Raw genomic sequence first — 24,452 nt, 5'->3', positions numbered from 1 at the left:
GTAATGTTAGCTAGCGAAGGCACATGTGGTGATGCGTCTGTTGCCTGTAAGGTCAGTTTCGGAGCACCAAAGGGCGAATAGTTCAATTGACAGCTCAGGCATTTGAGTGGCACCAAAATTAAGCACTGAAATCTGCATTGCGATTCAGTCCGGTAGGTACCAGTGTATCGGAACCGTTACCCAACCCTATTGCTACAATAGCTAATACAATTCTTTGTTAGAAAGAGAGAGAGAGACAGAAGGAGAGAGAGAAAAGAAAGTTTAAAGAAACAATGTAAAAAAACACAAAGTAAAAGAGAGAGAAGTGCCCACAGCAGCGTAAAAGTCCCAGCTGAAATTGATTACCAATTTAAAGCTTGGCACAGGCGCTAAGTGGAATTAAACACTTCAATCTCCAATCACTCGGGCATTTTCGGCCAAAATCAATACATATTACTGTCACTGAGGGTGGTCCCTTGACGGATGGAGAGAGCACAGCTGCCTGGCTACACCCGTAAACCACAGACGCACACATAGGCCCACAGCACATGTATAGAAATACATAAATTACAACAGACTTATGAACACACAAGCCACAACATCATGCCTCTTAGTCTGTGTGACGCCTGTGTACTGTAATAGCTCTTTTAACAACTCGTAATCCCACGTTTGACACAGTAGAAGAAAAAAAAAAGCGCATTACAACAATTAACCCAATAAACACAATATCCAAGAGTGTTAATTGGTGTAAATACTCACCCCCAACCTTCCCCGATCAAATAACAATAGTAACAGACTAAGCCGTTACAGCAGGTTCGTGTCAGTGTGTCTGGCCTCTGCTGTAAGTCAGCTGCTCCCAGCGCTGCTGCTCCTACTACTCATGCCAACCAGGCAGGATTTACAAGGCTCTGGCATTACAGCGGGGTATCCCTGCCTACTAACCACTTTCACGGTGTACCCAGATTTTACTTTTACTCTCTAGACAGAAATTAGCACCTGTGTAACCATATGGTTTTGTGGCTGTTAATATACAGTTTTTCTTACCCTGAGCAAATATTATTGATGTTCCCACATAAGAAATCGGAATCTGTCAAATCACAAATAATGTGAAAAGCTTGTTTTGCTTTTCTTAAAAGCAGATATTTGCAATATTTTTTTCTTCCACCTCCCAGGCAGCTATTGGTCAACATTCATCTCCACAGAGTGTGAAAAAACTTGCTTGAGTTTGTTAATCCTTTACAGTAAATATATCATGCTAGTTTTTGTCATAGTAATACATGAAACTTAAACACCCGAATCATTGAAGACACACAATAAACAAACATGGACATTGTTAAAAGGTTAATGTGGTGTTGACAGGCTCTTAAAAAGGCAGCAGTCAAGTACTGTTACTGTTGTTAATCTGCTTCATTTTACTATAATAATTTATAATAGAACAATGAGTTGATATATTGATATTCCACCCACACACACCCATGTCAGATCGAATCTACATCAGTCTCACAAAGTTTTCCCTGGATTTTTTTGAGACAAAAGGCTGGGGAGCATGTGTGGTGCGGTGCACACAGTTTGTGTGCACACCTTAGTGTTGTACACTTAAGTGAAAAAATCATGATTTGACAGACAAAAATGTCCATAGAGATTTAAATTTTATACCAAGATGGAACAAAAAGATGAAAAATAAAGACTGTGACAAATGATGGTGTTTATTTTGTAAGCCTGGGACGATATGCTTATCTCCTGATTTGATACTGTTACGACACTCAGGGTGCTGAGTCGATTCTCAACTCAAAACTGATTCTCCACTGAATGAATAGAAAAGGGGACTCTATTTCAGTCTCTTGCTCCAGTATACTGTGTGCCAAACCATTCACTGGTGTCCTTACTCCACTGAAATACAATATGGAACAGAACTGGCGATAAGATAAATGGTCCACAGCCTTTTCATTTTAAAAAGTTAACTGCATTAATTCATGAATAAATTAATTTGAAAGCATCTTACAGTCTCCTGCCTGTATGAGAATAACAAACTGAGGGGGAGGAGGCGTGCTCCTCTGTGTTGTTATTAACATCATGTCTCCAGTAGTGGAGAGCAGCCTCACTGCTGCACCGTAAGCTCCGGGGAAAGACATCGCTGTCCAACACACTGAGGGGGCGCAGGGTTGTTGAGGTGAAACAGATTGTGCACCAAGTTATTTTCTTCACCTCAGAGTTGGTCTAAGTTGTTTAATGCTGCAGTGTGTGTTGGTCAGCCGGTCTCATTTGTTACTGCTGGAGTTCGCTGCTCCGCTAACATTAGTCTCTGAGTGACGGTGTAGAAAATACAATACTTCACATTCATCTCGCAAAGGTAATTATTAACTCATTAATTCAAAAAACGCTTGCAACCGCTGCCATGTTTGAAGATGAACTACAAGAGATAACTTTAAAGAGCTGCACTGCCGTCGCAGCTGAGTTCCGCTTTTTTCATTCCATCAACATCACGTCGGAATTTTCAACAAAGGCGGTAGCCATGAATACAAAGGCTTTGAGTCAGATAGGAAGGGAAAACCATGGTCTCAATGCAAATATACAGGTGTAAACAGCACTATGGAATCTGGAAACATGTTTTGCATCAATGGTTCTTTGGAAATCAAAAGCCTAACCCTGGCATTGTTGTGTCTATTCCTACTGATGAACCACACAAAATCTCTTCCTCTTGAACTTGTCATCTCCTCATCTGCGCCTTCTGAACAGTATCTAAGACCGCATTGTCTGATTGTTGTATACGTATAGAGAACATTCATCTCCATGTATCCCCATACATAAACCATGTCACCACCTACTGTAAGAAGTAAGAAAAACTACAAGAACATTACACAACAGTTGATGTTTTTTTTTTTTAACTGTGCTAATCTTTAACCCTGTATTGCACACAGACAAGCTAGCACAAGCTTGAGATCTCAGTAATTTTTTGAATAGACAGTTTAATTCCACTGTTGTAGCAACGCAGCATAGTGGGAACAATGTTTTCAACTGGGAGGATAAGGTTCGGACCACTGTGTCAGCAAGCATCTGACATGAGTCAGACACCCAAAGAAAGAAATGAAATCCCTAAATAGGTCCAGAGGTGTTGGTTTGTATATCACATCTTCATCATTAAAAATAAAGCCATTACCAATAACTACATCAAGTGTATGTCCCATGCACTTAACATGTAAAGCACACAATACCTGTTATTTAAGTATACAGTAAAAACAACCCAGAATTCAGCCAGACCCCAAAACCAAATGGATCATTTAGAAAAAAGCTATCTCTCTCTCTTTTGGGAGCATTTGTAATGTCCCAGCATTATAAACACATGGATCACCATAGCATACATCAGAGATAGCTGGCCACATATATGAACATTAGTAAAATCAATCAATGAGCCACTGATGCTGAAGCATGAGGCAGACAACCGATAGCTGATGAACTGATGCAACCACGACTACAGTGTTGTGCCTGAATTGACATGATGCTCATTATTCCCATACTCATACCTGTCCAAGTGACTAAAGGGGTCTCTGGTCAGATGTGCAGGGTGCTCCACCAGCAGAGAGGGCGGAGCGTCAGAGATCCCACTTCCTCCTTTGTCCGTCACTCAAACATGCTCCTTGAAGGGACAAGAGAGAAACAAACAGATTAAACATTGTTTGGCTACAGGACAGAGCAGCATGCATGTTAAGCAGTTGCACAGAGAAGTTAAGTCAGGAAAAACTCTGTGTCTCCCTGTCCTTTTCTCTCTTAAACATTCCAGTCGCACTATGTGGGGACTGTGTTTTTTTCCGAAAGGCCTGGAAAAGAGACAGAGAGCGTTAGATTCGCACCTCGGGGACGCAAAGCCACAAAGCAACCACAGGAAGAAAGTGAAGCTGTCAGTCAACAGCCTAAAACACACTTCCTTGCTGTGCTTGTACAATAATAACACTCATCTCTCTCACATAATCACACAGTCAGAGGCACAATGTCACTAGGCATGTTTCCAGTCACACCAACACTTCCTGGCATTTGTGGAAATGCATCATCATTCAGTGAAACATGTCTGAAGAGGGGACTTTGGAAAGTTTAGAGTTGTCAAAGACTTACAAATGGTCAGTGTAGCTCTGTATCTTTCTATATTGTGTTATAAATCCATCATCCTCCCTCCTTCCACACCCACTCAAAGGTCAAACATAACCAAAGACTCTCTCTGCCAGCCTTGGAGCGGGATAAAAGGAGCGGGAGGGAGGAGACAGAGGGATGAAGCGGTAGAGGGATATAGGGATGGACAACTGACGAACTCTCAGAACTGCTCATTTCAGTGGATTAATCTGCTATTTTTGAAAAATCCGCAGAGAGAATGAAGATGAGAGTGAATATGACTCAGTGTGGGTATATATGTGTGTATGTGTGTGTGTGTGTATGTATGTCCTTCAATCTGGTCCTTGGCCTACTTTTAAGCCAAGTCATCATTCTGGTCTGCTGGGATTTTATACTGCCTGTCTGTGTATGTGTGCGTATTAGAGTTTGTATTACAAGAAGAGCCATACCATAAATCTCTCCCTACCAGCCCACACACTCCTGCGTTAGTGAGTGTGAGGGGGCTGTACTGCAGTGCAGGTTTGCTTCAGTATGAGAAGGGTCCTGGCCACCAAAGGTGTCTGTGCTTGTCTCCTCCTAGGTGAGTCATCATCTCCACCCTACCTTTCTCTCTTTTTCTCACACACATCTGTCGCAAATTGTCTCCCTATCTCCTTTCTCTCCCTTTATCTTACACAAACACTGCCACAAAGTTTGTGTGAAATGTAATCCATCTGCAAATTGGAAGCAGGACAAGCAAAAGCTTCTATAAATAGTCATCAGATTCCCCTGACAATCACAAAATAAACCTACAGAGTCGCACATGCCTGCGCGCACACACACACACACAAACACTGCAGTGCAAATAGCCGCACATCTCGGTCACTGTCTGCAGAGCAAACCTCTTCCTCTACTCTTTCTGGTTTAGTCTTTGTATGAGTGCTGTATGTTCAGGAGGTAAACACCCATCAACCACGAAGAGGAAGAGAGACAGACAATAAAAGACTATGTCAGAGACATAGACAATGAGAAAGTCAACACTGTGAAACGTGATTTGGCAACAATGACCTAAATCATCTTCATGCTAATGAACCAAATTTGAATTTGAACATTTGAATGAGAGCGAGACACCATGTCTGTGCGGTTCACTGGGCTCCTCTCCAGCAGTGCAGTAAAGTTGGGAGGTCTTCCAACTTATATAGCTATCTCAGCTTTTCCTCAACCCGGTTATTAATTGTTCTCTTATTAAATGTAAACCTTGACCATAGACCTTTAAAAGGGAGTTGTAATAAGCAGCTGCAAGACAGACCTGATTTTACACATTCACAAAATATGCTGGATCTCAACTAGGGATGTCAGTTGCAGTTAATTTTGCTTTCGACTGACTGACACCCATTAACCGATAACTAACTGGTTAATTTTAAGAAAAGTTGTGATGCAACATCAGCTTTCATTTGTGAGCTGTCCAGCAGTCGCTGGTCAGAGCTAGCTTGTCTGCCCTGGTTAGCTTGACTTTTAGCTCATCCTTCTTCTCCTCAAAGTGTTTTTCAGTGCGTTTAGTCACAGAAGCTCTCGATGGCATAACAGACTTGGGCTTGAGGTACGAATACCCCACATACTCACACACTCTCCTACCAGGCTCTTGGAAGCGGTCAAAAATTTTCTTCTCCGGCAGTTAACATTTATAAGACTGCCTGTTTGTCTTTTTGAGCTCCTGCGAACTGTGACAGTAGTATTTGGCAGCTTGACATATTCCATTTCTGCAGTACAGACGTTGGAAGATGCTTTGGACTCGTTTTCACTCATCATAAATCCTCTGTGGCAGAAAAACATGTTACAGGAGCCTTCAGAAACTCCTGCAGGTTAAACTGGACTAACAAAACACTTTTAGTGCTGACTGACTCTAATACACTCACTATAAACACTTTAAGACACTTGCTTGCCTAGCAACATTAATGCTACAAACAACCCATAATGCAACACTCTGTGTAAGAGTCAGTTTTACACCAGTACTTTATCCATTCAAAAAGAATATCTGATGTTGTAAACATATAATTGTCTAGCTGTTAGCAGAGTGTGTATGTAAATTAACCTATGGACTGACCTGTAACCGATCAAAAATATTCTCCGTTAATTAACCGTTGACATCCCTAATTTTAACACAAAGAAGCACACACCTAGTACTAGGGCTGTAGTCTGCTGGTCGACTGGTCGATTAGTTGGTCGATATGCTCTCGTCCGACTAGATTCTCATTGGTCGAATAATCTCCGTGTTATTTTCATAAGGAGAAAAGTGCTACATCAATAGCTTTCCAGGAGTAATCCATTATTTCCTGCGGCAGGAGGGACAGACTAACAAATTACCTGTGAACTTTGAACTCTCCCAACCTAATGGAGACTGCTGGGTCTAACTGTTCTCAACGTTTATTGACCATACTGAACGTTTACTGAATCTGTGTTTCTCCATAATGACACAACGAGAACCCCCGCAAGGCCAAAAAAAAATTTTTTTTAAATATTTGATATCCGAATGAATGGATATAGCGTTTGGGAGTCTAGGTGTAGTGCTGTTCCGGTACGTGAGTCAACCTCTGTGTCGTTGCCTGGGAAACGCCCCCCACGACTAATTGATTAGTTGAAGATTATGTACGATTTTAGTCAACCAAGATTTTCTTTGGTTGACTACAGCCCTACCTAGTGCACTTCATACATCAAGATGTGATGCCTCACTGGTTAGATTAACAGATGGAAACTTGTGTAATGCAGAGCAAAAGAGCAGAGATGGACCTGTGCAAACAGTGAGCTGTGCCAGTGCAACATGACATTATCTAGGCCAATGCTGCACTGACACAAGAATACCAAACCATATAAAACAGTTTCATGTTATGACAAGAAAAGTTTGTTGTAATGAGATGCATTCATTTTGTGAAATAATTAAAACATTTTGCAATATAAAAAGATAAAGTAGTAAGAAAGGTTTCTTGTTAAAATTGCATAATTTAGTATCTAGTAACAGGAAAGTATGTCATAACATGAAACTATCTTGTTATAGTGTGAAAAAGGATCTCGTAATAACATGAAAAGGAAAGTGTTAAAACGAGAAAAGTTTCTCATTATTACAAGAAACTGAGTAAATATTTTTTTGTCATGGTGGCAGCAATACGCTGCTGTAGGTATCAGCCAGAAGTGGTGACACATATTAAATATACTTTATAAACCTTCAAGTTGGGACATCATAAATACTGCACCAATATTGTTGCTTTATAGCAATAAAATCTCACAAACTGTCTACAACAATAGATAAAATAAAAATATGCACAAAAAAGTGTTAGCCTACAACATCTACACTTGTGTCACATTTAAATCTTAATTTAAATACTGGTAAAGAAAAAGCTGGATTGTTGCATCCCTATTTCTCTTTTTACAGTCTTTACCATCCCTCTTGTTTTTCGACCTCCTTACTTCTCTTTGTTCCAGATGTGCCCAGCTGAGAACCAACACAGAAAATGCAGCTCTGTAGCCAAAAGGCTGTCCTCACCATCCCACCCTACTGCTGCCTCTATCTCTCCGTCCCTTCAGTACACTCCCTGTTATTAATCTGCAAAGTCTGACTCTTCTCCTACACAGGCCTCTTTCCATTCAGCCTGGGTCGACGTAATTCTTGTCTGAAATCCAAAAAACCAGTGACTGAGGCAGGCTAACAAATGCAGAGGTGAGGATGAGTCATGGGTGGATAAATGAAGAAATCTCTCCTTGCCAGCATAAGTCTTCTTTCGGCAAGCAGAAATCACTTAACACACATCATGTGGTTTATGCATGTCCGAACCCACATAGCACCTTGCAAAGTCAGGTTGGCATGCTAATGCGTGAGTGCTCAAAATGGGACTTGAGCCAAACAAGGTTGAGGAGCTCTAAAACAACCTTTGTTCTGGACAATTTGGAGGGTAGTTGAGGCTGAGCTAAAACTAACAGACAGTCAAATCAGTCCTTCATAATTCCCCAAGCTCAGCGTGAGCACACTGTGACCAACCAGCCATGGCCAAGCATTAAACCTAACTGTTCCGCTTTCTCTCAAAAGACAGAGAAAGATACAGAGAAGAGACTGGGTAAGACAGGGAGAAAGGTCTCTTTTCTTAAGACCGTGTGATAGCTTTCTATCAGCATGAATTGTTTGTGTGTATGTGTGTGTGTGTGCTTGGTTCCCAGCCAGGGTTTCTATGTGTTATGTGACTCTGTTTGTAGCGTATGCTGTAACAGAGGGAGTCTGATGATGACATCTTTGGTCTTAGCAACAACAAACAGTGCCAATCCTGCGCCAACTGCACCTCCCCTCCACCTCCTTCCAGCCTGTCCCTTCAACCTCCTTTTCTGTCAAACACCTCGTCTCCAGTGGTGTGGGAAAGGAAGACCCTGAGGGGCCTACGGCACCTCGTGCACAAACACCAAATCCATGCATGCTAAATAGGGTACAGAGGAAAGGCAACAAAAGATGACAACAACAGTATCACAGGCGACTGTAGCTGTAGCTCACTTTTTCTGACAGCTTTCCAGGGGAAGCCCAGGGAGGAAAAACAGGAATGCCAGGAATAGAGCAAGGAGAAAATAGGTAAGAAGCAGCTGTCCAACTTCCCTGGACACACCACTATGTTACACTTGGTCTAGATGAAACGGCTCACACAACAGCCTGTTTTGCTTTCCATAATAAGGACGAGCACTGGGAGCTAGGGGCCTGTCACTTTCTAGATATACTGCATGTACTCACAGAGGGAGGCTGGGTAAGAAGAGGAAGAACAAAGGGACAAAGGGACAGACAGAAAAGGACAGATGAAAGGAGAGAGTTACAGAGAGAAAGAGACATATCTGCTTCCTGTTTACTGGGAGTAGAGAGCACAGGAAACAGAGCAGCAGGCCACTAGACCACTTACTGGCATGACAGTGATGACAATACACACACACTACACTACCTTCCCTTCTCTGTGTCCTGTACTTCTGCTTACAAAGAAACAGATTTAGCCCAAATTCCTATCTATAGTATCTCTATGTGTCTTTGTGACATCTGGAGACTTGTGATTTGTTCTTGGTTCTATATCTCCCTGCTGTCCCTGCTCTGGTCTGAAGCCATGTTAACAGGATCAAGCTTAAGTGCGTGGATGCCCCCAGCTGTGTGCTCAGACGTTCCCGGCAACATTCCCAATCCAGGACAGACTTCCTAGCAATTCAGTGCAGCATGCAATCTCCTCCTTTTGTAGCATAGTGTGAATTCAACACATTTTCTGTACAACAGAGGCTGTTTTTAGCAGTATACACTGCAATAACATTAATGATCCAAAACGAAGTTTTCCATCTAGTGTTTCTCTAAGAGCAGAGTATCTAAAAGGCTTTAAAACTTCCACAGAAAAAAGGATAGTAACATATATGGGACGGAGATAAATTCTAGAAAACGTCTTCAGAAGTCATTTAAAAAAGAAATGCACATAAATATAACAGGCATCTTGAAGGGGTGAAATTAAAACAGTTACATAAAATTAAGTCCACTGCACACTGAGGATTATGGTTGTTTCCACTCTTTGCAAGAAATCCTATCCAAAACATTTTCTGTGACATATGGCTGGTATGACAGACATCGCCCACACCCAAGAAAAACAAGTTGCTCTCACTACATTTTTTTAAAAGCCTCAAGTCAATTTGTGGCTATACCGCAAGCAATAACACTGCTAGTTTTTATTTTTTCTTCAATAAATAAATAAAACTGTTACAAGAGAATTCAAAGTATGTTCATCTGTTGAAAAACATTTAAACCTTATATGCTCCTTCATCAGTTAAAACAGGATTGTACATTGTTTTTCTTTGAAAACTGTGAATTACTAGAATTTAATGAAAATGCAGTAGCGTTTCTAAGATACTATGATACGAATAGAATATTTTTTTGTTTTAATTTTTGCAAGAAAGAAATTGCAGAGAATATAACTTTAACAGAATTAGTTCCAGAGGAAGTAGTATAACTACAAGGAAGTTGCTAAAGATTGATTTGGTTGTAAACACAATATTGAATATTGTGATTTTAATTTAAATGTATGTTTGAGACATCTAACAAAACTTGCATGCAAGAAATCTCTTTCTTACAGCAGCCATATACTGGCACAACACACGAGCTTAATATATTTGATACTTGCCTATTTTCAAGTACTAGTAGGAAAGTCATCATTAAGTTGGTGGTCAGCAACAAATATACACAACTGGTCAGTGATGCAATAGAAAATTAAAGAGTACTGTTAAAGGGGACATATTATGCACATTTCCAGGTCTATATTTATACTCTGGGGTTCAACTAGAATATTTTTGCATGACTTACAGTTAAAAAAAAACATCTTATTTATCTTATAATGACCCTTTATGCAGCCCCTCAGTTCAGCCTCTGTATAAAACAGGCTGTTTTAGCTCCTGTCTCTTAAAGGCCCCCCTCCCGATGAGCCCACTCTATTCTGATAGGTAGCTTCTCGGGAGCTGCATCACAGTTGAGTTCCGGTGACTCGGGAGGCTACGTCAACAAACCATTAAATAAACTATAGTTGTAGGATTTCACTACTTTTTCTCGTTCTTTAGTCAAAATGTCAACCTCTCAAATACATACGTACATGTTCGAGCTGGAATCCGATCCAAAATACGAGAGTGGACAATGCAAACAACACATGGAAAAACCTTAGCAACAACCTTAGCAACCAAGGCTACAGAAGGGTCGGCCATTCATAGGCATGCGTGATGAGCGCAAGTTTTGGAATTTTGACCATGTTTAACATACATATCCAACATCATAACAATATATGAATAACAGAAAAACAGAAAAAGGATAACTTGTCCCCTTTAGTGTAACACAACTTCAGTAAACTCAGAGTCAGGATGACATAATACATGCAGCAGACATCTGGAGACCCCCTATAATATAACTAGTTGAGTGTGCTGAGTCACTGCAAGTGTGTATAATATCTGCCTCAACCTCCAACAAAAAGCAAATCTGTTCTTTTACAGGTGAGAATGACATCTTTCATCTCACTGTTCAAACAATGCCATTAAAAGCCATTCATCAACAACTAAAGATGTCCTTCCATTAGCTTCTGTCCGTCACTGGCAGTCAGCAGCAGCATGTAACCTACCTGTCTGTTTGCATGCTCGGCCCTCATTAATCCTGCCATTTAACACTACTAGGACAGTTCAAGTGGTTTGATCTGTGAGACCATATTTCAAAAAAACGGACATTCAATAGCCTATTGGCTGCTGCAAAATGCACAATCAATCACTGGTCGAGGATCTAAATATATACGCATACAACTCCATACGCACACACACACACGCACACGCACGCACGCATGCACACACACACACACGTTTCCTAACCAAGCTCTATCAATACTTCATTTAAGCAGCTCCGTCATGAGGTCAATAGCCCCAATACACACACACACACACACACACACACACACACACACACACACACACACTCACACACTCCTAGTCACACTACATAACCTCCAATAAGCCTTCATTGTGAGTTCCAAATGCTCTGCAATAACTTTGACTTAATGACTGCAGGTGAAATCCAGTATGAGGCCGAGGCATGACTAATCTGGCCATCCTCTTTCCAATCTAGCCTTATTAAGAAGTCACACAGATTTACATCTCTATTTCCTGTTACTATGCATCAATGGGCCCTATTATAATATGGCTAGCTCTACACACAGTTTTCTGCACTTTAAGCAAGAATGAATAAAATGGTCAAAGCATTGTGTTCTGCACAGCTGGTCAATAAAAAAACGGTCAAAACAAAAAGTGGAGGTCTCTGTTTGACTTCATGAAACATTTTTTCAGCCAGGCAACCCCCCCCTCCCCCTCCACCCCCCCACAGAAATTAAAGAGGCAGTATCCTCCACTGCAGCCAAAGTGACACACATCCAAGCCTCTGGCAGATTTACACTGTAGCACATATGACACACACACTCACATTCCCTGGATACATGAGCGCAGCACGTCTGACATTTGTGGCTTGTAGAACTGCAATTTCTGATGGCTTATATACACCCACGCACACAAGCTCAGAAAAACAATGGGTCTGTTGTTCTGTGGTCCATCAGCCAGGAGTAACTGTTGATATGACTATCAGTGTGACCAGGCTAGAACAACTCCACTCAAAGAGTCCTTAGACACACAAACACACAGACCCACCTACCCACCCACACACACACACCCACCCACCCACCAACCCACACACACACATACACACACACACACACACAGACACACACAGACAGAAACTCAGAGAAGCAACTACTAGCAGATAAGAACTAGAGATGGATGGGTGTGTGTATGTGGGCCCAGAGGGGTGTGCTGTACCTTGGTTGGGGCGAGCCCGGGGCAGATAGCTCGCTCCGTCACACAAGACAGAGCACAGAGCTGCCACAGCAGGAGTCCTCTGTGCCCTCCTGTTCTCTAGTTCTTGTCTTCCTTTCTATCTAAGGGCCCTTTTCAAGCCTGAACCAAGGTTCATGTTTTTGTTATGCTGTATCGATTTGACTGGTAAGTTTTGGTTTCACATTGCAATTATGGGAGCGCACTAAAGAACTTAATGTGACAAACCTTCGTCCTGTCGTCATCACCTACATGAGCTGCGTCTCCCTGTACTTGACATTAATTGCTTTGTACATGGGTGTGCGTCTGATATCAATTTGGCAGGTGAACAGATTCATTCCATTGTCACTATAATAATATTATTATGGCATTATTTTATCTTCAGGTGGCATTGCTCTCTCATTTTCTCATATCCTCTCTCTCTCTCATGCTCTCCGAAAATACCTAGAAAGTGTCGGCATTTTTATGAGTTTTTTCCAGTTGACTTTTTATAATGTCGTCAGACCATATTTCAATTAAAACTTGGTCTCTTCCTCTCCCCATGTGCTACCATGGCTCATTTTCCTTTTTCCGGTTCTGACGATAGCCTGCTGGAACTTCCTGTAATTGGTGTGAAAGCAGGGATTAAAGCAAGAAGAGATATGTGAGCCTGAAAGTTGTCCAGGAGTAAATGTGTACAATGTAATGAATTAAGTATTATATGAATTTCAAACTGCTCTATGCCTGAAATCAGGCATGGTGCCTAACAACCTGACAATTTCGAACCATCCAAAAAATGTTTTTACACTAGAATCGAACTGTACCACGGTTCAGTTTATCTGGACCGAGATCACCTTTTTTTGTTGGATCAAGCTTTGGCTGTTTGGTCCGGACGCGGTCTGGAAGTTTCACACCTGTAATTTTGGTTCAGATCAAACTGAAAAGTCCGAAAGTCTGGACCAAACAAGGTAGGTGTGAGAGGCCCTAAAACTTGCACATTGCAGACTTTTCAAAGTTTGAGTGCATGTAAGCTATTTAGGATTCAAATTTTGCCCGCGACCTTGTTTGCTACATTTGATGATCTAAACAACCTTGAAAGTGCAGCTTCACTTTTGAGAATGTAGCCACAATCCTCATTAGTTTCCTTTGTGTAAGATTTTACACAATTGAATTTGTTTCTTGGGTTTGTTTGGGTGCCTAATTAGAAGCAACCTCTGATAAGTAAACAAAAGCAATGTGAACGTACTCCTTGTTTGTCTATTTGGATACCAACTTTAGCTTTAACATGATGACTTTGCTTTTGGCACAATTTACCTTCACTTGAAGAAAAAGCTGAACATGAACATGACTTTGCACCCCACTCCTAGTTAAATATAGCTGAAAACAAAAGCACCAAGAGAGCCGTATCACTGACGAGCAGCTGTGATGCCGGGATGACTCAAACCACAAGGCTTCATTCTTAGTAGGAATAAATAGCAAAAACATGTTGACTCTTTGATTTGAAACTCATTCAAACCAAGCCAACCGAGTTGAGCAAAGCTTTTATGTACATGGGTGGTCAGATTTCTGAACGTCTTTTTCCTTCTGTCAATACAGTGTTTTTCCATAATAGAAACTAAGCAACAGAAAAAGTAATTAATTTATAAGTTATGAGTGAGGTGAGAAAAATATAAAAGTTATTCAAGCCATTACTGGGCTGGCCCATGTTACTGTGTGTATGGTCGTTTCATCAACCCTTTAACATAATTTGGGGCTACTCTATTGATTATATACCTGTTACCTGCTACTGTTCTAACAATAAAATCTAAAAATCTTGTTACAGGTGTGAAGATAATTAAAGGTGAAGCCTAGAGGAGAGCAATATGCATAAGATCCTCTATAACAATACATATAAATCTATACTGTGATATTGATAAACATCGTTTTTTGAAGATTCATTGAGAAGCTGTTTGATTGGCTTGATAAAATAATCACACATTTTTGGCTAATCCAGCAAATGAAATATAAATCAAAGTGCTTCGTAACACACAATTCTACTTTTGCTTGCACTCACTGGTTATCCACCTGTCATACAATCACTGTGGGGCATCTGTTATGCATAAAACGTTTTGTTGTACCTCTTCCCTAACCCAGACTGAGTGTGTGATAAATAATATTTTGCTTTGTCCATCAGTCCATGACCAAGAGTTTGTCTTAAAAAATCTCAATCAGGGACACTACTAATCAGCATCATGGAAGAAAACTGACTTTCCACAACAATTTTTATCCATGCAAGTGTGAAAGCACTGTGAACAAAGACCGATTAAGAGCTGTCATCCAGGTAGAAGCAGAGTTCTCTTTTTGGATGAAAGAACTGAGAATTGAGTCGTAAATCTCTATAAATCCTCTCTGGGTTTTTCTTGACTTAGCAGCTCTGTGGATACGGCGGCACAGTCGCTAAATGTTTAGTAGTGTCACCTCACAGCAAGCAGGTCCCGAGTTTGACAGGCAAGCTACAGTACGTAGTACTCCTGCTATTGCCCTTGACCAAGGCGCTGTCTTCAGAAATGGAGTTAATCCCCGCGCTCTGCAGTGTTTGAAAATCCTCATGACATTCAAGTGTTACAAAACAAACAGGCCTACAAGCCAGCTGGAGAAGCCAAAACAGTATCACAAACAAACACACAGTCTAAAAAGTCAAACAGAGTGAAACATGTGAAAAAACACACTTATTCAAGAGTCAAGAGAGACATCTGTGTGTGAATCGGTGTCACACCATTGTTTCTCCATGACTCAGCAGAAATTGGACATATTCCACTTCCTCCTATGGCGGGTGTAGGGGGGGATGGGCAAGGAGCAGGGGCTGTCGCCATGGAAACTATGTCTTTTCCTGTCAGGTCATATCTCAGGCTGAAACAGATGCTGTGAGCAACATACGGACACACATGAACAGCACACTCTTACAAAGGAGGGAATTGTTGGAGCTAAGCTGAACACGGTGTGTAGGGTTACTTAACGCTACCCGACTGAGCTGTTCACATCCATATTATTTCACTCTATTCAGATGTTCAAAGTGCCAAAGCCTCATACTATCCAATGCACAGTATCCTCTATGAAGTCAACTGTGTCATTGAATGACTTGAAGTACTCAGTATAAAGCTAGATGGATGTGCAACAACAAGTCAATTGCAACTGCTGATGCAATTGGATTTCGTTCAAGCAAACAAAGTTGCATTGACATGTCAAGGTGTACACAGAATGAGGAAAATAGGATTTGATTATTATCCTGATACGAGACAAATTCAAATAAGGTTGAAAACTTACACGCGTCTGCTGTATACACATTAGAATCTGACTTCTTTTGATGTTCATTTCCCCTAACTCTAATAATATTCATGTCCCCAAAACTGAGACTCATTTTTAATACTCCTTTTTAAACTTCAATGTCTGTGTGCGTCGTGGTTGAAGCCGAGATCTTAACTTTAATTTTAGGGATGCTCTAATACTCAGACAAAGAACCGGACATAACAGACATGCTCCACTCAGGCATTTACACATCAAGATCGGAAATTACAATCCAAAACTCATCACATATTTGGTTTTATTTTCAAAAAAGGCTCCTTTATAACAGACTCTGCAAATGCCACCACTCTGATCCATGTCTGTTACTCATTCTTGTACCCTGTTCTCAATGACAACATGACAACAAGAAACATGTTAATCTTGTGAATAACTCATCATTCGTGTGCTGGAATGCTGACCACCTACAATTTGAGGCTCACTAATTCAAAATATTTATATATTATAGAAAGTTTGTCCGGAAGTCAGGGTTTCCACCAGTTTATTGCAAGCCCGGTGGACTGCTGGGCCTAAGTTGACCCCCTGCTGGGCCAGCATTAGGGAATTTTTAAAAGTATTAAGATGTTTTCTAAACTAAAATGCACAGACTCACTTAAGGTAGACTCCTTTAAGGTGACCCAGCTATTCTCATTTTAGTGAAAATCTCAGCTGCTCCTCTGACTTTTGCTCCGCACCCCCCAACCACCCCCGCCGGGCCTAATAACTTTTCTGGCGGAAACCCTGCTGAAGCTTTTTACTGCGAGTGGTTCAGCAGTCAACACCGTGGAGGAAGAAACTCTAAATGATAAACAGAACATTACTTGCTGCTGACCATTTGACACCCCACCTATTTTCACACTAGAGCACACCTGACAAAAGTCGGTACAGACCGTCACCAGTGCCAGAAATGTTTGGATGGTTTGGAAAGTTACAGAAATATCTGGATGGATGCAGACCTCCCCCAGTCTCACTGTCAGGAAGAAGCTTTCCAACACTATCCAACAACCGGAGGTGTATATGATTTGAAGCAGCAGCTTTTATTTCTATTGTATTGAGCCATAAACTGTGCTTACATTACCGTCTACTTATTACCTCATGATGTCATCTCAATTCAACAATGCGGGGACCCAGGCAAGCAAACTGAGACAGAAACAGACCATTATTTCCTTGTCAGAGGAGAACCAATGCAGAAAACAAGAGACAGTAACTAGGAGATGAAATAAACCTCTGCTGAATACTAGACTAAATCCTATTTCTTTATCATTGAGCTAGCAGAAACACTGTGTCCATCCAGATGAGACACACTGACTGTGAAAGGCTCTGAATCAATTGCAGAGACCCTATATGCAGTCTAAACATACTGTGCCATAGCTTAGGCTTGCTGCTCTCTTTGCCTTCACGGCTTTTCCCTTTCCAGCAAAGCTGTTTATGAGGAGTCAAAGTACAGTGAACAAACCAAGGTATTTTTAGTTAATCAATGATAAGATCAGTCTCTTCCTATAGATCTGAGGATACACACAGTTAATACTCACAAACATTTCTCATTTACTGACCACAAATGAAAACTGGGGCTTTATGTTTGTGTTGGCCTTTAGTTGGTTCCAGGCTGAGCGTGAGCAGGGAGCTGGCAAGACTCCCTGGTGGCACTGGCTGACCCACTTCTATGCAACTCTATCCCTAATGTGACCCGCTGGAGAGCCAGAGGACACACACGCATAGGCAAACACACACGCACACGCACACACACAACTGCAATTGACTGACTTCAAACTCAGAGGCAAAAAAAAAAAAAAAAACCTGCTAAATGCTGCTGATGGCTATCTCTCTCTCTCTCTCTTTGCTTCTCATCCGTTTTCTGTTTCTCTCACTTTAAGATCAACCATTTAGGTCTCCGCTATCTGATCTAGCTAAACTTGCTATTAACATCTGGAGTTTCTGTGAGGACTACACTAAATCTAGGTTACAAGATTACAGTTAAAGAGTCAATCTAATAATAACAAAGGCAGGATAAAGAATATGCATATCAAACTTCACTTTATCAATTACAAGATGACAAAGGGGGCACCCTGATGGCCCAGGCTGACCATGTAATCGCAACGTCATCTTCTCTCTCTACTGTCTCTTGTCAAAAAAAAAAAAGAAAGGCTAAAGAAATGCCTAGAAAATACTCACACAGATACTTATTCTACACAAACAAATAAAATCATATTCATGTTAATTGTTACACAAGGTTTTTACATCACGGTGGAGAGGGAATTTTGCAATAGGTTGTTCTGTGAGACGCAAATCAGTTTCCCTCCGTGCTGCCACACAGCTAAAACCAATTGATGCAAAGTGCGGAAATAAATCTGTCAGATGTGTGGGTGATCAGACAACATTATTAAAAACAAAACCCGCCTCAGAGAAGTAGCTGGCTAGAAAGAAGTCAGTAATCAGATGTCTGACTGAAAGCTGATGTTTCCGTTGTTTTCTTGTGAGAGGAAAATATGATTAAAAAGACAACTTTGAAGTAAACAAAGTCAAACTGACATTTTTAGTCATTCAACCTTTATTTAGACTCTGAAATATATTGACGTAGACACCTCATTTACAATATAGCTGAGCAATTTTGTCAGCTAGAACAGATACGTTTTTGCTGAGCTTGCTCTAGACTCTCTATAACAACATGTGGTCATATCAATGAGTTCCAATTCAATTTCAAGATGACACTTTTTGAATTTTGGCGGCATTTTGATCTGAAACTAACTATTATCTTCATTATCAAAGAATCTGTCTATTATTTTCATGACTGATAGATTATTGCGTGGTCTAGGAAATGTCTCAAAATAGTGGAAACTGCCCATTACAATTTCTTCTATTAAAATAGTTTGTTTTGTCTGATCAACAACACAAAAAAACTAAAATAATACACAACCAAAAGGCTGAAAATCTTTAAATTGGAGAAAATGGAACCAGATGATCTTTGGCATGTTTTGATAAATGACTACTGCTTCTTTGTTGATTAATTTTCTGTCAATCAACTGAATTGATTAACTGACCAGTTGTTTCATTTTCAACCACGTCTTACTCTCTTCACAACCCTGCCTCAAGCCTTTAGCGGGCTGCAGATAAAAAGCAGGAAGAGTTTAAACTACAGAACGAGCAGAACTATAATGAGTTCAGCTCTCGGTTATTTACTGTGTTTTGCAGGTGAAATTACTAACCAGCCACTCAGACAAACATATTGCTCCGCTGCTAATATCAGGTCTCAGTGGATGCGCAGGCCTGATGTTTCACTTTCTATTTATACCAGCAATGACAGCATAACAAAGGGTGACCTAAGTTTCGGGGGACAAGCAGGTTTGTATGAGCTCATCTTGAATACCATGAACTAAGTGTGTGTACATGTGTCTTGTTTATGCGCATGTGTGTATTTGCATGTGTGTCTGATCCGGCCATAGTCTGGAAGGAGGAACAATGGCATTCCTGTGCTCTGAGCTCCAGGTGGCTGTGGAAACCCAATCCTAAACCAGGCCTTGTTGGCACACAGAGTGCCGGGAACGCCGAATGCTGCTGCCTCCCTCCGGAGACATGAGCCAGAATAGAGCTATTGTTCCAGACCAGCTCAGAGCAATAAATGCACCAAAGCCACCCTCTATGAGCACATACACACACAAACAAAGTGGATACCTCGCTTTCGATTTCATCTACCGACCAGTAAAATGAAGGGAAAAAAATTCTGCTAATTTCTGAAAATTATTAAAAACACCGGAAGGGTGAAACATCTTGTTTGCACATGTGCAGGTTCTTTATAATTGGGAATTGTGTAAAGATTAGACTAATTACATTCCAAGACATGCTATTATTATGATTATTACCACCTGTATTACTATTGCACAGCGGAAACACACACAGCCTATTACTTACACATTGCCTCTATATGAGCTTAAACCACCATGACGTACATACTGGTGTCACTCACTTCTTGACGCAGAACCCAATTTAATCCTAATCCAGATACTCATTTCATAACAAAATCCATGTCCCAAAGACTGTCCAAAAATTCACCCACTTTGCCAAAAATCCCAAATCAGCCCTCACAAATATGTAAGCAGAGAGACACACATACACGCACACGGGCAGGCACATCTGCTGAGGCCTGAACACACAGTCAACACACACACACACACACACACAGCACAGGAAACACATCATGCCGACTCCACAGCCTTGAATTGAGGAACATGATTCATTTCCTTCCAATGCTGGACAGTCATGCCTTAACACAGGGCTGAGTTCAGATATACAGCTGTGAGGCAAGGTCCTGAATATGACACACATACAACCCAGGTCAGGAAAGACTCAAGTGCTGAGAGCTAGTAAGTCATATGATCTGTATTTATTTCAAGGCAACAACCGTCACATTTTAGAATATTGATCTTAATGATCGAGTCAGTGTTGCTTCTTTTGTGTAGATTAGCTGTAACACACAAAGATATTCCTGTTTAAAACATGATCAAAAGCTACAAACTCACGTTCTGGCACCACAGGACTCGTGCTACAGGTCGCACAAAAAGACACAGCAACGCCCCTCCAGAAACGCAGCATATTCTCCTACTGCACACCTACAGACAACGCAACACACACACACACACACACACACACACACACACACACACACTGGAGATAAATAATACATGCTCCTCTTCTCCCTCCCTTTAAGAAACATGACAGATTAATTTAACTGGTTCCCTGTCACTCCCACATCTTCATCTGCTCTGCTCCGCAACTGCCGACTCTTGCAGGATTGATAGTGAATGCATTTTCTTATCTCTGGAGATAATTACAGCATTGTTAATAGGTACTTAATCATGCACGCGTATTCTCTCTTCTCTCATTCACTCAGTGAGTCTCTCATTCACTCTTTATCACATCATATACACAGGTAAGGCCCCACAAGCTTCTTCCAAACCCTATAAAAGGTCTCTTAGTGATTGAGTTACATGAAATGTAATTAAACTCTGTTCAACTAAGAGAGAGGGCTGTCAAAGACTATAGCTCAAGGAGCGAAAAGGGTTCAATCTGGCCACTAGTCATTTCCCCCCTATTTGCAGCAAACTGAGTTAAACCATCTGACCTCTATCAGGACACAGGAGACACAACCAAGCCCCAAGCAGGGGTTAAATTCCGGTTGTACAGCTCATCTCATCTCAGATTGTGATGCAACACTGGAAGTCTGAAACGGTCAGAAACAAATGAGGAAACGTTCACTAAGATAACCACCTCTACAGTCCCTTAATATGGTCAACTGTAAAACACGGACTGCTTACAGACAGGCAGTTTTCTCTCATAACTGTCTCACAGCTTATCTGAAGAGACGGTTTGGAAAACTCGCTGCGGTCAAATGCGGCAAGTGTGAGATACTGTTAACCTGGCAGTGGCCCATTCACGACAAGTCGACAGGGCTGAGTAAATGCTAGCATTAGATGACTTTTTTTTAAATAAAAAAAGTACTTGTGAGCATCATTATCGACAAAACAGCAATTTCGTTAAGCACAATTCAGACTGGTTGTGGCCGGGCTAATTAATTGGGAAGTAAAGTGACAATATGTGTGTTTAACGGTCGGTGAGTCGCATCACATCCCGGTTGCTTGGCTGCTTCTGTCAACAAGAGCCCCCTCTGCCATAGCGCCAGTCTGCTGCTGCTGCTGCTGCTACAGATAACGCTGGTGGTCCTTAGTTGACACTGTGGCTGGAATAAAACGACAATAACACAATATTTTCCTTGTATTGTTCACTTACCTAGAGTGGCAGGGCACCTCAATCCACCACTGTATGGAGAGAGACAGCAGGCTGGCTACGAGGGAGAAAACTGACGCCGACACGGTACAAAGTATCACAGCTAAGTTAGCGGGCTAGGTACGTTAGCTTAGCGAGCTAACGATGAGGGGGGGGGAGTGTGGTCCTCTCTCTCCCTCACCCTCTCTCTTTCTCTCTGTCGCCGAGACAAACCAGTTACCTCAAAACCAAGCCGGGTATGAGGTGTTGAGCGTTGAACGCCTCTACAAGCGCACCGTCCGGTGTCAAAGGGCGATATTAGAGGAGACATCCATTTGAGAAAAGAGCGTGGATATGAGTGTCGGTGCAGCCGGCAGCAGTAACGCTATGCGGTGTGATCGGGCTCTGCGGGCGGACGTGCCGCTTCTGCCTGGGTCGGTCTCTCTCTCTCTCTCTCTCTCTCTCTCTGTGTGTGTGAGAGAGAGGAGCTAGAGCTGCTGATGTGCGGAGCAAACAGAGGCAGCATCACTGCTCATCCCTCCCTTCACTTCCTCAACCCGGAAGAAATACTATAACTGATCCATCCTCTGTTAAATATTCCCCCCCCCCCCCCCCCAAAATATTATAACTTCATCCAAATGTGTCTAGAGCCATGCATCAGTGTGTTATGGGCTAGGTCGACATGGCCAGAAATGGAAACATTATGGTTAAAAGATAATCTTGGAGCCACAGTAACAAACATATGAATTTATGCTTTCTATAATTCATAAAAAATAAACTTGGCATAGGAGCAACAAGGATGAGAAGGATTTAACAAAAATCATACCAGTGATGAAGTCAAAACAAAAAGAAAAAAAATAAAGCCGTCCATCTTTCTACATGAGTCAGACAGTATTTGTATTATAATTAGACCTATGAATCACATATGACAAATCACTAGTGGATAAACCTTGCAGTTAATCCCGTTTGAAGCAGAGAAAGAACCTCATAAACTGCAACCGCAGGAAGCTGCTGCAACACATTTGGAAAAAGACAGGAATTCCAACTGGCACATTCAGGCAAAGCCTACTAAAGTTGATTGTCCTGCATGTGGACAATGAAAGGAAATCTTGACAGAATACATAGCCTACAAAATAAAAATATATGTAGCTTTGTTAAAGAGTAAACTGAACCACATGGGTAGCCTGTAAGATACATAACCGAGTGAGTCATACCTTCATGAAAAATGAAAAATCTATGTTGGTTTTTTTTACAAGTCAGACAGTATTTATAAAGTCTTCTATAACATCGCATGGCTCAAAACTCACGGTTGATCCTGTTTAAAGCAAATAAAAACTCTAGCATGTTGTGCCTCCAGGCAGCTGCTGGTTTTCATGCACAAAAAAGGGTTTTCGCTTTCACATTCCAAAGTGATAACTTTGTTATGTAAGAGGAAAAAGAAAATATAAATATATTGAGGCTCAACACCTTCAAGACATGCCTTCTAACCTTGTGGTGGCCTTCATCAAGCAGGAGCACACCAAAGTGTGGAGTAACAAACACTTCTTCTTGATGTGCCGAGGTATGTATTTGATATTTGTTTTTGAACCAGATAACAGAGAACTAAATAAAGGCTTTTTTCAGTACTTAAGGGTATTGCAACTCCTCCCTTTTCCCTGAAAAAAAAACACACTCAAAGCAAACACTTGAAACAAACAAAGCAACCCACCTGAAGCTCTCCTATCTTCTTTCCTTTTTTTTTTTTTTTTTTTTAGAATTTTTTGGAATATTTCGCTGCCTGCATAAACACAGGATATGAAACGTGGCTCCTGTGCCCTACTGTGCACCCGTGCCATATTTTTTTCTCTTCTTTCTAAACCATCCATGTATCTCCTGAACTAATCAGTGTGTATTCATCAAATCTGATTTCCTGTTACTAAATTCTTATCACGTCGTCAGATTAGAATCTTGATAGTGCAGGAATGTTTCAGATCTGAGTTAATTGGGAAACCTCAACACTGATTGGAAAAAAAAAATCCTGTTATCTGTCCAACAGCAAGATGCAAGCGTGGTCCTAGTTTCCAACCTTTTTATGTCAGATCTGTGAAATATATCTCTGTGTTGAAATATGTACACATAAACTACAAAGTGGAATTGGTGGGAAGCTCTCACAGGTCAGTACGACAGAGGGCCATAACTTCAGCCTGTTTTTATGAGTCACTACTTAAAAACGTGCCATCAATCCAATAAGAACTCAGAAGCAGCTAAGGGCTTGTCATATACTGAGAATAAAAAATGGACTGAAGATGAAGAAAAAGTAAGGGAAAAAAAGAGCAGAGAAGAAAATTGGTTCCTCTTTTCCACCACAAGGAAAGTGACTGTTAATAGCAAATAGGATACTTTCAGTTACAAGCAGCTATAAATAAGATGTCAACAGTATTGCTCACTATTACTGGTTCCATCAAGGGAGTGTTTAAACGTCTTGACTGCAGGCATAACCTTTTTTATGTCATAATTTATTACCAGAAAAAGAGAAAGACATGAGAGAGCTCAGATTGTTGCAGGTGCCAAGCAGGGCTACCAGTCTGACTCAGTGAGTTCATTTTCTTCAGTTGATACCAATTTATTGACCTCTAATTCACACGGAAGGTAAATCTCACTTCTGATTGGCGATACATTCCCAGGTGTAATTCAGAGAAAGATTCACCTTGGCCATTATAGCGTATGATGTGTGAGATATGGTGACAGTCCACTTTCTCAGAGTCACACATGCAAATTGGTTTGTGTGAGCATCACTGCCAAACTCTTGTTGAACATAATGAAGTCGGCGGGGAGCCATGTCTGATTTTTATGACTCATCGTTCTACCTGCACAGACAGAGAAGACACTGCCTCGACTTGATGAGATGTAAATAGCAATACAGCTGCACTTCTAGGTCAGGTCGTGCAGAATGTATTAAG

The 24,452-nt window shown here is 41.2% G+C and overlaps 1 protein-coding gene across 3 annotated transcripts in view; it reads right to left on the bottom strand.

The window, feature by feature from the left end:
- galnt1 (UDP-N-acetyl-alpha-D-galactosamine:polypeptide N-acetylgalactosaminyltransferase 1) overlaps positions 1–22,026 on the bottom strand; it is a 45,458-nt gene extending 23,432 nt beyond the window's left edge. The window contains exons 1-3 of one of the 3 annotated variants that reach the window (XM_044359267.1): positions 21,538–22,026; positions 20,873–20,971; positions 3,501–3,613 (exon numbers count right to left, since the gene is read on the bottom strand). The gene's annotated coding sequence lies outside the window, so the exon portion shown is untranslated. Of the gene's footprint in view, positions 1–3,500; positions 3,614–20,270; positions 20,361–20,872; positions 20,972–21,537 lie in introns of those variants that run through there. The other 2 variants (XM_044359265.1, XM_044359266.1) reach the window with 2 other exon arrangements.
- Positions 22,027–24,452: the final 2,426 nt, after the last annotated feature.

The sequence above is a fragment of the Thunnus albacares genome, chromosome 8, assembly GCF_914725855.1.
Source record: "Thunnus albacares chromosome 8, fThuAlb1.1, whole genome shotgun sequence".
In the NCBI taxonomy this organism is placed as follows: domain Eukaryota; kingdom Metazoa; phylum Chordata; class Actinopteri; order Scombriformes; family Scombridae; genus Thunnus; species Thunnus albacares.
This window is presented reverse-complemented; position numbering and strand designations above follow the sequence as displayed.